This window comes from Lepeophtheirus salmonis, chromosome 3 (genome assembly GCF_016086655.4).
Source record: "Lepeophtheirus salmonis chromosome 3, UVic_Lsal_1.4, whole genome shotgun sequence".
NCBI classification, from domain to species: Eukaryota; Metazoa; Arthropoda; class Copepoda; order Siphonostomatoida; family Caligidae; genus Lepeophtheirus; species Lepeophtheirus salmonis.
In genome coordinates this window covers 2,267,807-2,280,702 of record NC_052133.2, presented here as the reverse complement: position 1 = coordinate 2,280,702, position 12,896 = coordinate 2,267,807, and positions in this window count along the sequence as shown.

Below are 12,896 nucleotides of genomic sequence, written 5' to 3'. Positions count from 1 at the left end.
TGTTATGAGTACATTGAGTACATACTTTTGTTGGCCATGCAAATCATAAATCGTTAAAAACATTATCTCAAGTGAATCTGTTATATTTTCCCCAACTTTTTTGAATGAATTACATAAAAAGGGCATATTATTACATAATTAAATGCAATATTTCCCAGGAATTTTTTTATAATTTATGTAAAATTCCTAGAAATCTCAGGAGGTGAAACCCTAATATCAATCTTCATTGCTTCACTCAACTTTAAGTCATCCATAAAGAGAAAATACAAGGGCCAAAAATTATATATATATAAATTATAATATGTTAGATCCCGATTCTTCCTATCTGTGGGGTTATTATTCAATCAATACTAGAGAAGGGTTCACGGTTTAACAACAATTAATTAGAGTTCAATCAATCAACGTTCGGAACACTAACATGAAGCCAGATTAGAAGCAAAACCCAGCCCGACAAATAAATAATCGTGACATACGCAGTAAGCACTGTATAATACATCATTAACTTTATGATATCACGTAACCTTTCATACGAAAAGAAACAGGAAAAAGTCGATTAGTACTTAGCCAAATCTTCCGAATTATGGAGCTATTGTTCAATGCTTGTTCGCATCTTACCAAAATGTTATTATAGTTCATCCAATCAAAGTTCAGAACACTGATTACGAGAAGAAAAAAAACATATTGATCGACAGTTGATACAATATATATTTTTGTGTTAGGTAAGTAGTGTCGTGATTAATACATTATATTATTTTAAAGACAATAAGGAATTGAAAAAAAACAAACACGAAAAAACTTTTGACATGAAATATTGCCACAATTTCCTCTATCATATTCTAGGTTAGAATGTATTTCTTGAAGCAACTCATTTATTAAATACAATAAAACGATATATTTAATTGTTTTTAAAAAGTAAAATTGCATTCAAAAGTGTCTCATTTAATGTACGTATATTGTCAAGTAGTTACGTGTCATGTACATACACTCTTGAAAGATAATGAATGCTATACTAATATTTTGTTTTTTTTCGAAAACAAATGGATAATAAAACCATGAAGGGTTGAACCTCACACACACGCTCTTTGTTTCATGTGAATAGTTCATTAATCACTTAATATGAAGCGACAATACACTTTTGGTAAAGATAATAGTTATTTTAGTTAGTAGTTGTTGTTTTAAATCAGTCATGAGGTGGATAGCACTGGTGGCAAACTTAGTAATGAAAAATGGGATAAGATTTGTGGTTCTATTAAATAGATAACTATATGTTTCCTCTTTTTTTGTCAAATTATGTGGTTTCTCAAATAATATAATCTATTTAACTGAGGTTTCTCTAATCTAAGTATATCATTACTGGAATTTATATATTTGAAAAAAGAAGAAGAAAGAAATAAGGTATTTTAGGCGACTACAGAATAGATATATTTTACCCACGTTACTTGGGACATGAGGTAATACTGTATAAATTATTATAGATACAAAATCAGGACAAATAAGTGCCTTATAATACCCTATTTGAGTATTGCTTATATTTATTAGTTTTTATAAATTATTTAATTAATTGTAAAATTATCAACAGGTAAACGTTTACATTTTCCCATTAAGTCAAACTATTTGACCATAGATGAAAAAAATAAATTACTCTTCTTGTATTACTGAAAGTCTTGTACATATATTATTGCTAACTCATACAGATCTCAATAGGGCGGTATCAATTTTGTCATCTATGACTAAACATTCGTAACAAAGATTTTAATATGATAAATACGTGAATATGACTAAATAAACCAATGTTTTTTAATGTATTATCTGACCAAAAAAAAAAAAAAAAAAAAAAAAGACGGAATGGTTTGTAATAAAACGAAATGTGAGAAAACAAAGTAAAAAACGCTGTTATTGAGCTAAAGCAGAAAATAATCGAGTGTTTGTTTTTATTTAAATATTATTATATTATAAAGCCATATAAACAAAAAATAATAATTAAGAATAAATTATTTTTTGATTATTAAAAATCATTCTATGAATAAATACCAAGTTCATCCATCCCTTGAGTTGCAAGACAGGCATTGATCACAACTTGAATGTCGTCAATTATTCCAAGAACAATGTGACAAATTAAAATCCAAGTTCACAAAATGTGTTGTCAGGGAATAATATAAAGTTTTTCAATGAATTCTTTATTTTAGACATTAATTGATCTAAAGAAGGGTTTCTCAAATATTCGACCCGAAGGAGGGGGGGTTTGATTGTTAAAAAAATTCGAAAATTATATTTCCGATATTAAATTTTTTGACTAAAATGTCAAAATTTCACAGTTATTAACAAAAAATTATATCAAGATTATTTAATTTTTTGAAAAAAAAATAAAAATGCAAATATAAAATTTTCTACTAAAAAGCAAAAATTCATTAATTTGGGCTGGGCTGCAGTCCATCCAAGCCACCCTTGCGGACACCCCTTTAGTTTTTTAATTGTATGTGCCGCCCATTGAGATCAAGCAGACCAGAATGGCTTTACTCACTGTACTCTTGTAACTACTATTTAAAAAAAATAAAGTTTTCTTTAAAGTGATACATGAATTGATAACGTGGTTTGAATTATGAAACTCATAATTGAAAAAAGAGCTGAAGTTTTATCGATATAGAAGATCATTTCTCAGCAATTTGTAGGCACATGATAGCCTAGATTTATATTATTTTATCATTTATAGTGTTCAGCTGACGATCCTTTTACTACTCTAAATAGTTAATTCGTTGAACTTGAGTTAACTGTTGTTTAGCTGTAAAGAATCCCTGTAATTAAAATAAGAATAGTTCCACATTTTGGAATAATTAGCTAACTACTATTAAGTGAATTTGATATCTTTTTTCCTTTTCTTTTTAGAGGAAAGTTTGAGGGATAAGATAAATATCATATCGTGATAAGAAAATGAGTTAATCCACAGTATTAATCATAGATATCATATATAAGCTTCAAAAATAAATTCATTTTCAATTTTGAAGGCTATTAACCAAAGTCCCCAAGACTTCGACCCTATACTAGCGGCTCGACTTTTACTCAAGTTCATATTTTTGTGATAAGCGACTCGACTTGATCACACAATCAAAAACTCAAGATTTGACTTGTACTCGAAAGATAACAATAGCTCACGACTCTACTTCGACTCAAAAATTATTTCAAGTTTTTTGATTATATTTCTTGTTTTAAAGACTTTAACTAGAAACAATGAAACATTTCAAGGGCTTAAGACTCAACTTTGACTTGGACTAAAGAGTGGGGATCCAAAACTTGCAATAGCGTTTAATTACGATATTATCACCTTTATTTTTAAATAAGCTGTTATTCTTTGCAACCAAATGAAACAAAACACCTGAAACAAAAATAAACAAGTTCTGTTTTTATTCAATGTCTTTAATTGTGAAATGTCATAGGAACGACTCAAAAGGCCAAGTGTGGGGGATCTCTTCCGTCCCGGTGTCAGGACCAAGAAGGCTGAAGAGACGTTGGCATCTCTATCTAGGCTGAAGTATATTAATGCCCCATACATCCAAGAAGAACCAATGCTTCTTAAGTTGGCTGGTTCTGGCCTGCCTTCATGTGGCCCTTCCTCCAGACCTGAAGTGAATCCCCTAGACTTAGCAAAGTTTGGGATTGTCTTGGAGAGGAATGTCTGTGCGTTTCTTATCGAAATTTGATTCGTTCCAAGCTACCATCAAGACAACGTGGTACGCCATGTCGCCACGTCAAGAGCTGTCAATGTATTCGCTAGCATTTCGAGGCTGTTATAGGTTGACATATTTTGAAGAAAAAATATTCATAAATATAGTATTTTAACATATTTCAATTTTTTTTTTTTTTAGTTTTCAAAAACTTGATTCCATATTGGATTCGCTCCGAGCTACCAAAATGACAGTGTGGTTCGCCATCAACACAGTCTTAATCGTCAAGAGCAGCCAATTTATTCGCCAGCGTGTCGAGACAGTTTAAGGAGACATATCGGATAAAAAATATATATCTCTTTTCTTGATTCAATAAAAATCCCCCTTTTTGTTATTTTTGTCATGCCTTTGCAAGTTTTGGATCCTCCCTCTGTATAAGGACATATCCTTGCTACTAAACCATGATTAAAAACTTTTTTATAGCCTTACCACCCTACGTGCTTCTTACTTTACAAAAATCAATGAGGTATTATATTCTTTATATTTAAGGTCGTTGAAACAAAGACTTTTGAAACAAATGACGTTCAAATTTTAATTCAAATACAAATAAATACAAATAATTTATTTGATGGATATATATTCTAAATATATGAACCTAGAACAATAAATGCATTATTAAAGTAAGTCAGTTACATAATCTATGAATTTGCTAATAAATAACTTACTTCTGCGATACTAATTATTATATAGTATATACCTATAAACTCAAGGATATTTTCCAAGATCCGGGGTTCCCTTGGAGTTTTCCATCTACGATAAATTTTAGGAAAATATTTGATTTTCTCGGAAATCTTGCATTAAATTATTTAAAAATGTATATTTAATATAATAATATTTAATTCATTGAACTAAAAGTTAATTCCTAAAAATTGAAGAATCACTTGGCTTAAAGTTTTTAGGATATATGCTTTCCAAATTATATGATTTTTACATCAATAATAAATAATAGTCATCAAATGATGTTCGATTGGACTTTTAGCCCGTGGAACATGCTTTGTATTTCACAATTATACAACCCCTAGCTTCATCAAAAATTCGCTTTTATTAGTATGTAAAACAAAGGTATAAAAAGCATAAAATAATATAATCTGAATTCTAGGAGAAATTACGTTACATTAACATGAATAAGTTTTTTGTTTAAAGTTAGATCTCCTAGACAAGACCTACACCTACAAACAATCAAACATGTCAATAAGATAAGCTCAAAATTATGTAAACAATCACACACTAAACATTACAAATGATAGTAATCAATCCATTGGTCTCCCTCGATGAAAGCTTTCAAACATCTGAAAATTGTTTTTAAACTAGTCAGGTATCTAGCTGAATCGACAGTTTGTATTTGACAATTTCAATAGCTTGATCCCAGGAATCACCACACATTCTTGATATTTTTAAAGAGAAAACAAGATATCTAGCTTCAGAGGACTATTACTCTAAAGTTTTCTCCATAAATTGGCTTTACACATTTCCTTTTATTGACAATAAGAGCTTAGGCGCTTAAAATAGCAAATGTATTACCCGATTTCCAGAGCTTTGTCAGTAAGCCTAACAAAATGGTTGCCTTTAGAGTACTGAGGCTTCTAAAATACAAATTCTTGTACTAGAAGCGATAATGATTGGAATAAGAATTCAGAATATATGAGTAAGACTAGCTTAAAATGTATTAATTCTTCAGAAAGTATAAAAATAAATATTTAAAATTTCATAGTAATTATTATTCACTACAGGGATCCCTTAATAAAAAAAATGTAAGTAGGGGAAATAGATAAACCTACTATATAAACACAAGTAGTTAAATGGGAAGGTGAGAGTATATTTATATTTATGTATAATTATAGGTACTTATCGCAGTTATTTCTTAAAATACATAACAAATATATGAATGGCAATGATATTTTATAAAAGTCAAGATGAAATGATGCAATTATACAGCAAAAAATATCCCTTAAATAAACTTTTTTTCTCTCTTTCTCTCCAGAAATGTCTCTCATGTGTTATGTATCCCTGATACTTAATTATCACAACTAATGAGATAGTTATTTAATTTTGATCAACTTTTATATATGACTGGTCCATTTCTTGCATTTTTTTTGAATGCTTAAGTTCTCATGGAATAAAAATTTGCATATTTGGACAATAGGATCGTTGAAATTTTTTTAACAATTTTGAAAGAGTTATAGAAGTCACCCAACAGCCTTGAATTGTTGAAAACTGACGTTTTCCCTCTTAAAGTTTGTCGTTTACTTTAATTATTTATCCAAACAAAGCCCAATAATACTTATTTTATTTTATTAGTTTATTATATTTAAAAAAAATATTAACGTAAATTTTTTTTGATATTAATCATCTTCGATTAAAAATGGAAATGGCATGAAAAGAAAATATATATGACTATTACTCATAGCTTGCATTATTTATCTTCATTTCTTTAATTAAAAATAAATATTGACAAATGTTTATGAAAAATATATAAATATTATAAGACGGACTTTGATATTTCAATTAAGGTTGTCTTGTAGTTCTTTCTGTTATAATAATTATTTCATTATAATTTAATTTATAAATGATTTATTTCTATTCTTATATTCCATTTTTTTTAGAAAAATAAAACAAAAAATTGGGAAATAGGGATATACATAAATTATGCAAAACTCAATATTATTTATATTCAAGGAGTATTGTTATTTATGAGCATATTTCGCTTTTCTTTATACGATACTATTGAGTAAAAATTTTCTTCATTTAAACGCCAAACTTGTCTGATTTTTTTATTTACAGCCTCCGAAATGGCTGAATGTATATTTTAGGTGGGCTTGAGGGCGGCTTTTTACTAGAAAATTTTATATTTGAATTTTTTAAGAATAACTATGGTTTTTTTGAAATTTTATGGAGTTATTTTTTTGGAGTTTTTTTTCGAAAAAAATTTAATTTTTGGATTTTTTTCAAAAAAATTCCATAAGCCAAGCCTCCCCCCCCCCAAAAAAAAATATATATATATATAATTCTGCGGTTGCCCTTGATTTTTAAACTTTATAGAAATTCAAGATCATGGTAATCAGAAAATAACTGATCAGGAACTGAGAATTAAGCTCTGATCTATATTAACATAATAAAAATAGAAACACAAGATATTCCTTTGATTGAACATTGAGTTTGAATTGATCCCAAAATATAAATATATCTCGAGGCATGCAAATGATTTTTCTATTCAACAAGTATGGCCCATAGATTCTGCGTTAACAAAATATATAACCAGATGAACCAATAAGGAAAAAAAATCACAGTTTGTAACAGCTCTCACCTCTTTCTTGAAAACTTAAAGCTTTTTCCAAGAAAAATCAATAATGATATTCATATCAGGAAGAAATTTCAAATCCTTGACATTGATTGACTTAAAGTCTGTTTTATTGAAAGTTATTGAAAAACTAAAGTAATCCAAAAACAGTACAGATGTAAATCATATATCAAAATGAGAAGTACAACTGTCTTAATAGATCCTAGAGAAGGACCTTCATCGACATAAACATTCCTTCATGTTCAGGATAAAATGAGTGACCTATAAAAATGGAGAACAGACTGGCAAAAACCAATTTAAATCATGATGCTACCAGTTAACCATATGTATATTCGTTCAATTTTCTACTGAAGCAATGCATATACGCCATTAATCTGGTCAGTGTTGATGACTGTCACTAAATGTGCCCTCAAAAAAAGTTTGAAAATCCAATTTCCTAATTATTGTTAAATATATCAGCAATTCCAGAGACCAACTTTGGAACATGGAGAAGTTGGGGATCCAAATACAATAACTGATGAAGTCAATCTTTTTTTCCTATCAGTTCCCCCCACGATTTGGCATCCCAATGTTGAGTTAATGGAGATTTAGGAGCAAATTTTTCATTCAAGTTATTGTAATTTTTTTCTCTCATGTATGCAAGTCCTCCGTATGGATGCTCTCCTGATGTAGAACTCCTGATAATTTGGGCAAGTAAAAGATTACATTTGAATAGGATGGCGGTGCTTTGTTTGTCAATCTTAAAATACTTTGTAATCTCTTTTTCCCCAGTGTGTGATATGCTTTTTTAATCTTTATAAATGTTTTACACTTTATTTTCCTCATAACTATCATGGTAAGTAATTTATATATTTCTTGAAATGTTGGTGTCAGCTTTTTGTGCTAACAGCTTTTTATACTAATTCTAACCTTCAGGAAGGATGAAAGTCCGTCTTATAATATTATACATTTTTTATCGTAAACATTCGGGAATATTGATGTTTAATTATAGGTTATGAATATAAATAATTATGTACGCGGATAAGTGTAACTTTTTTTGTTTCATTCATATTCCTTTATGAATGAAAGATAATGACTTAAGGAAAAACTAACATTATCTTTTTTGAAAATAATTCACTCATTAAAAAAAAGAATTAAAATAAAATGAATATCCTTAACTTGATTTGTAATATAATTGAAAAAAAACAACAACATTTTTTAGAAAAACATCATTTTTCAAAAACTCAAGGCCCTTGGGTAAGCACTGAAACTTTTTCAAAATTGTCAATTATCTTGTTTTGGAATAATGTAAATTTGTAGCCTATGAAAGCTCATCATTTCCAAAAAAAAGAACATAAACATGTATCGTAAATACTAGTGTCGGGTTTCGGTCTTAAAATCTAAGACAGGTCTGAGACAATTATATTTTTTGTTGGACCTAATTAGTTTGGTCCAATGTTTTTTCAAGTACAATGACGTTATACGAAGTGTAAACAGAGATAGTTCAGATTAATTTTGATCCCGCCGTATCTTATATATATACAGTATTTATTCTAGAACTTATCGTGTACTTTGGAGATTTTTTTTTGTAAAAAATTAATGAAAGTTGATCCTGAAAAAAAAGAAGGTTTCTCATAATATATGACACCAAAAAAAATCGGTCCATAAAGTGAGACCGAATCAAAATCAGTGTACAAATTGAGACCAAAATAAAACGGGTCATGGTCTGATACCGCAGTCTGGACCGAAAAATCGGTCCAAATTTGTCTAGAAAAAATCATTTAAGACAATAGATGAAATTGGCATGTTAATTATTTACAAGCAATTTCCTATCACTTCTTTTTTAGTGAAAAACTTATTATATAAGTCAAAATTATCAACTCAAGATCTAATGAATATTAATCTGCATCAATTTACCTGAAATTGAATTTTATACAAGAATTTGTGATTTTATATTTCTTTCACTCTTTTAAAAATATTAAGGGATACATTTTTTATCTGTGTGGATATAAAAAAAGCTTCTGCCCTAGGATAAAGCTAGATTATGATGCAGGGTTCTTCAATTTGCACGATAATTGGAGATTTTATGTCAATTTACTACATAAAAACATACAAAAATCGTTGTTCAGAGAGGAAAATTATGTGAATATCATGCCAAATCCGTGAAACTTGACATCCCTGATGTTGGAACTACTGGTGTAAAGAACAATTCAAAATTCATCAAGGTTTCTTTTACAACATAATTCTTACTCCTTAGGGAGTCAGTCTTAGAGAGCCACATAAAATACATTGGAGGTATTTGCAGGGGTCTCAAGTTTTGATTTATCTTTGATTACGATGTGAGCTTACAAAGTTTTTTTATGAAATATTATTGATCAATTGTTATTAACTTTGATTTCTGTTTGTATGGTTCTTTTACAGCCGAATATGGCTATGAATCGTAAAAAATACCATACAAACATATACTATTTTAAAAGGTTTTAAGCCTAAAACTGGACCTGGTGAAGGTTTTAAAGGTAATTTTCGAGTTTAGGACTTGCAATAACAATAATAAACCTGATTTCAGACCAAAGACATGGCTTTATCTCAATTTTGTAATAAATAATTTTAACGGGGGGCCCTACATGTAGGAGTCTGTAGAATTAAACCTAGGCTATTCTGTAATATCATCCTCACCTCTTTGTATATAAATAAGTATACATAAGTATGGGGGAATTGTAGGTATTGAATCGATCTTGATAATAAAAAAAAAAGACGATTCTGATGCATGAATATACCTCTAATTATCACATATATTATATTTGTAATAGAATTTCTCTCTTATGATTAATTTCCCCGGGGTTTTTTAAGGGTTCCGATAGGAAATTTATTTCATCATTAATTTTTTCATTATATCAGTTTCATTTACTTATATCTAATCTACCAAAAAATAGCCTTTTCATCACTTACTATTTAATTATTGATTGTTGAAGGTCAAATAGGGTTAAGGAATTCCAAAAAACAGGACTCTCACGATCTAAAAAACAACCTGGGTGCTATTAGTAATATTAATCAATTTACGAATTGATATTATAATATGGATAAGACTTGCTTAAAAATTATTATTTTTTCTTAAAATATAAAAAAAAATATTTATATTTCCTAGTATTTTTTATTTATTAACGAATCTCGATATTTGCCGGGATCCCGTATATTAAAAATGTGTTCCCTAGAATCCTGGCTCGAATTTTTTTCCCGGGAAATGAGAAACAAAACATATACTTGTGCTGTAACTTTGTCTGATTATTTCGGTTTTACCTTATGGCCAATTTTCTTCCTATTCAGTTAAATGAGACGTACACTTGTAACGTCTAATCTCTTCCTAAAAGACCCTAAATCATTTGGTATTTACACCTATGGAATCATTATTCAATTATTCCCTAAGAATAGCTCATAGCTTAACTCGAGATAATTCAAAGTTAATCAAAGCAACGTTTAGAACACGGATAAGGGGAAAAGAAACGGACCTAGAATGGACGCTCGGTAGAGTGCAAAACCTCCGCCTAAAATATAATGGAGTTATACATCTTAATTTGCTCCAAAGTTATAGTAGATTATGCATTTTTGACGTTTTATGTTACCTTGACCTTTTAAAAGACCATTACATCTTAAAAAGGTCACCAGGATTACTGCAAAAGTTACAAGTTTGATCGAAATAAATTTGTAACTTTTGCAGTAATCCTGGTGGTGACTAACAAACTAACTAACTAACTGATAAACATACAGTAAGAGAAACTTTCAAGATAGGCGAGGATTTTTCTTTTAGAGGGAGATGTTAACACATCACGACTTATTAGACAATGAAAAAAAAAAAAGAAAGAGCACACACAACAACCGTTTTTCCTTTTCTAATGACTAGACTTAGTTTTTTCTTGACACACATCCCTCCCCTCTTTACACATGATTTTATTCTATCGATTTTCACAATTTGGAAACACACGTGACGTAAGCAACAATTCATCCTTAAAATCGACTGAATTTTTAAAATGAAAAAGAGTAGTTTTTTTTTGTGGTACCGTCAGAATCAAATTTCTCTAAAGGACAAAATTTGATCAATCCAACAAAAGTTATAAGGGTCTCAGACCGGCTTAGCATTTCCAGACCAAAGCCTAACACTAACATGCGAGTATATTTATTCACAAAGACTCATTAAAGTGTTCTGTAGAGCAATGAAGACATTGTCTATGCATGCAAATAAAAATGATATTTTATTCATTATTCAAGGAAATGTACAGTATCCGTACTTAGGATTCCTTAGCCTAAACGTAAAAATATAGATTAAAAAAAAGAACGCCAATTTTTATTTCTTCAACAAGAATTTCCTATCATTAAATTTTTAATATTTCCCCTTTTATTGTTTTAATGATTAATTGCAAATAATAAAAATATTATATTTCCTCTTAAATATGGATGTATAAACACATCCTTAATCAAGTCTCGTTAGATTCTACTTATAGGGTGCCCAAGATATATGTGCTGCGAAGAGGATTGTTTTTGAACTGCAAGTTTCTCTCCAGCCAGTTATCTGATTAAAAAAAAATTAACCAAATTATGAAAGATTGATTGATTTTGAATTATTTTATATAATAAAATCATCTCCAATCTTAATTAAAGTCTTTAAAGGATGTCAAAAGCGCGGGAATGTCTTCCCAACTAGGTCTCTTGGAAAATCATGGAATTCCTCCTTCACCCGTTCTTGGCGCTGCAGGGACCTCGGTTGGTTTATCTTTCAATCAATCAATAAAAAATAAAATAAAGACCATTGGATTAATATCTAGCAAGTTTGGAGAACTATAATTCTTCATAGTCCTAAACAAGAAATCCTTCATTTGGAGGTAGGGGATACAGCCTCTACAGCCCAACTCCTGTAGGCACTCTTGATGTATCTAAAAATTCAAATGTCAATAAGAAATTTTTATCACATTGATAAGGGCGATTTTTTAGAGGAGAAAAGTTATAAAATAAAAATCATTCATGTATTTTATGTCATCCGAATAATAATTAATAAAAAAAAATATTTTAACTATTCAAGAAATTCATTGTACAATTGTTTTAATAGAGGTCCCTCTTTCATTTTATGACTATTCTACTACTAGAAAAAAAGGAAATCACCCGTAGTTGGTAAAAAAAATGAAGGGAATAAAAGATTACATGTTCCATAAAAAGAGAAGTGTCTCTTGCATTTTTATTTTTCCTGATTAAAGAATAAAAAAAAATTAATTTTCTAAGAGAAGGAGTACATACAGCTATAAAACCCTGTAAGAATATTTTTATATCCATAAATTGAGGTCATATATACAGGGTGCGAAAGGTATTTATGCTACCACTTTGGCGCGATCTCTTGGGGAAATGCAGGCACATTGGCATCAGATTTTCTTCTGGTTATATACCTTGTTCAAGAATTTACTAGTTAGAAAAAATGGAGTGAATTAACAAATTCGTTGTCCCAAATATTTGAAAAAGACACAGAGCCCTCCTTGGAATATACACCGGGAGAACCACATAACAATTGCTTGAACTCTGGGACTCAGTGGGCATTTGTGTGCAAGGTTAGGAGGGAATTTGAGGCCCGTAAAGGTGATTTTGAGGCAATAAAAAAGCGGGGAGAGATCAAAAATCGAAGAAACTGTGTCTTTACGCCGGAGATCGTGGTCAGAATCCAGTAAATCGTCAATGAGGACCTGGAAAAGTCCATCAGAGTTATATCTCGAGAAGTTGGTACGTGTTAGAGGTTGATCTGGCTTTGCATTTGTTACTCCTCATCCAAGATCAGGAAGGACCCGATCTTGACCAATAAAGCCTAGAAAAAGAGCTTAAAGGACTCCCAAAATCTCATCAACTGCCCCAAGCACCCACCTCAT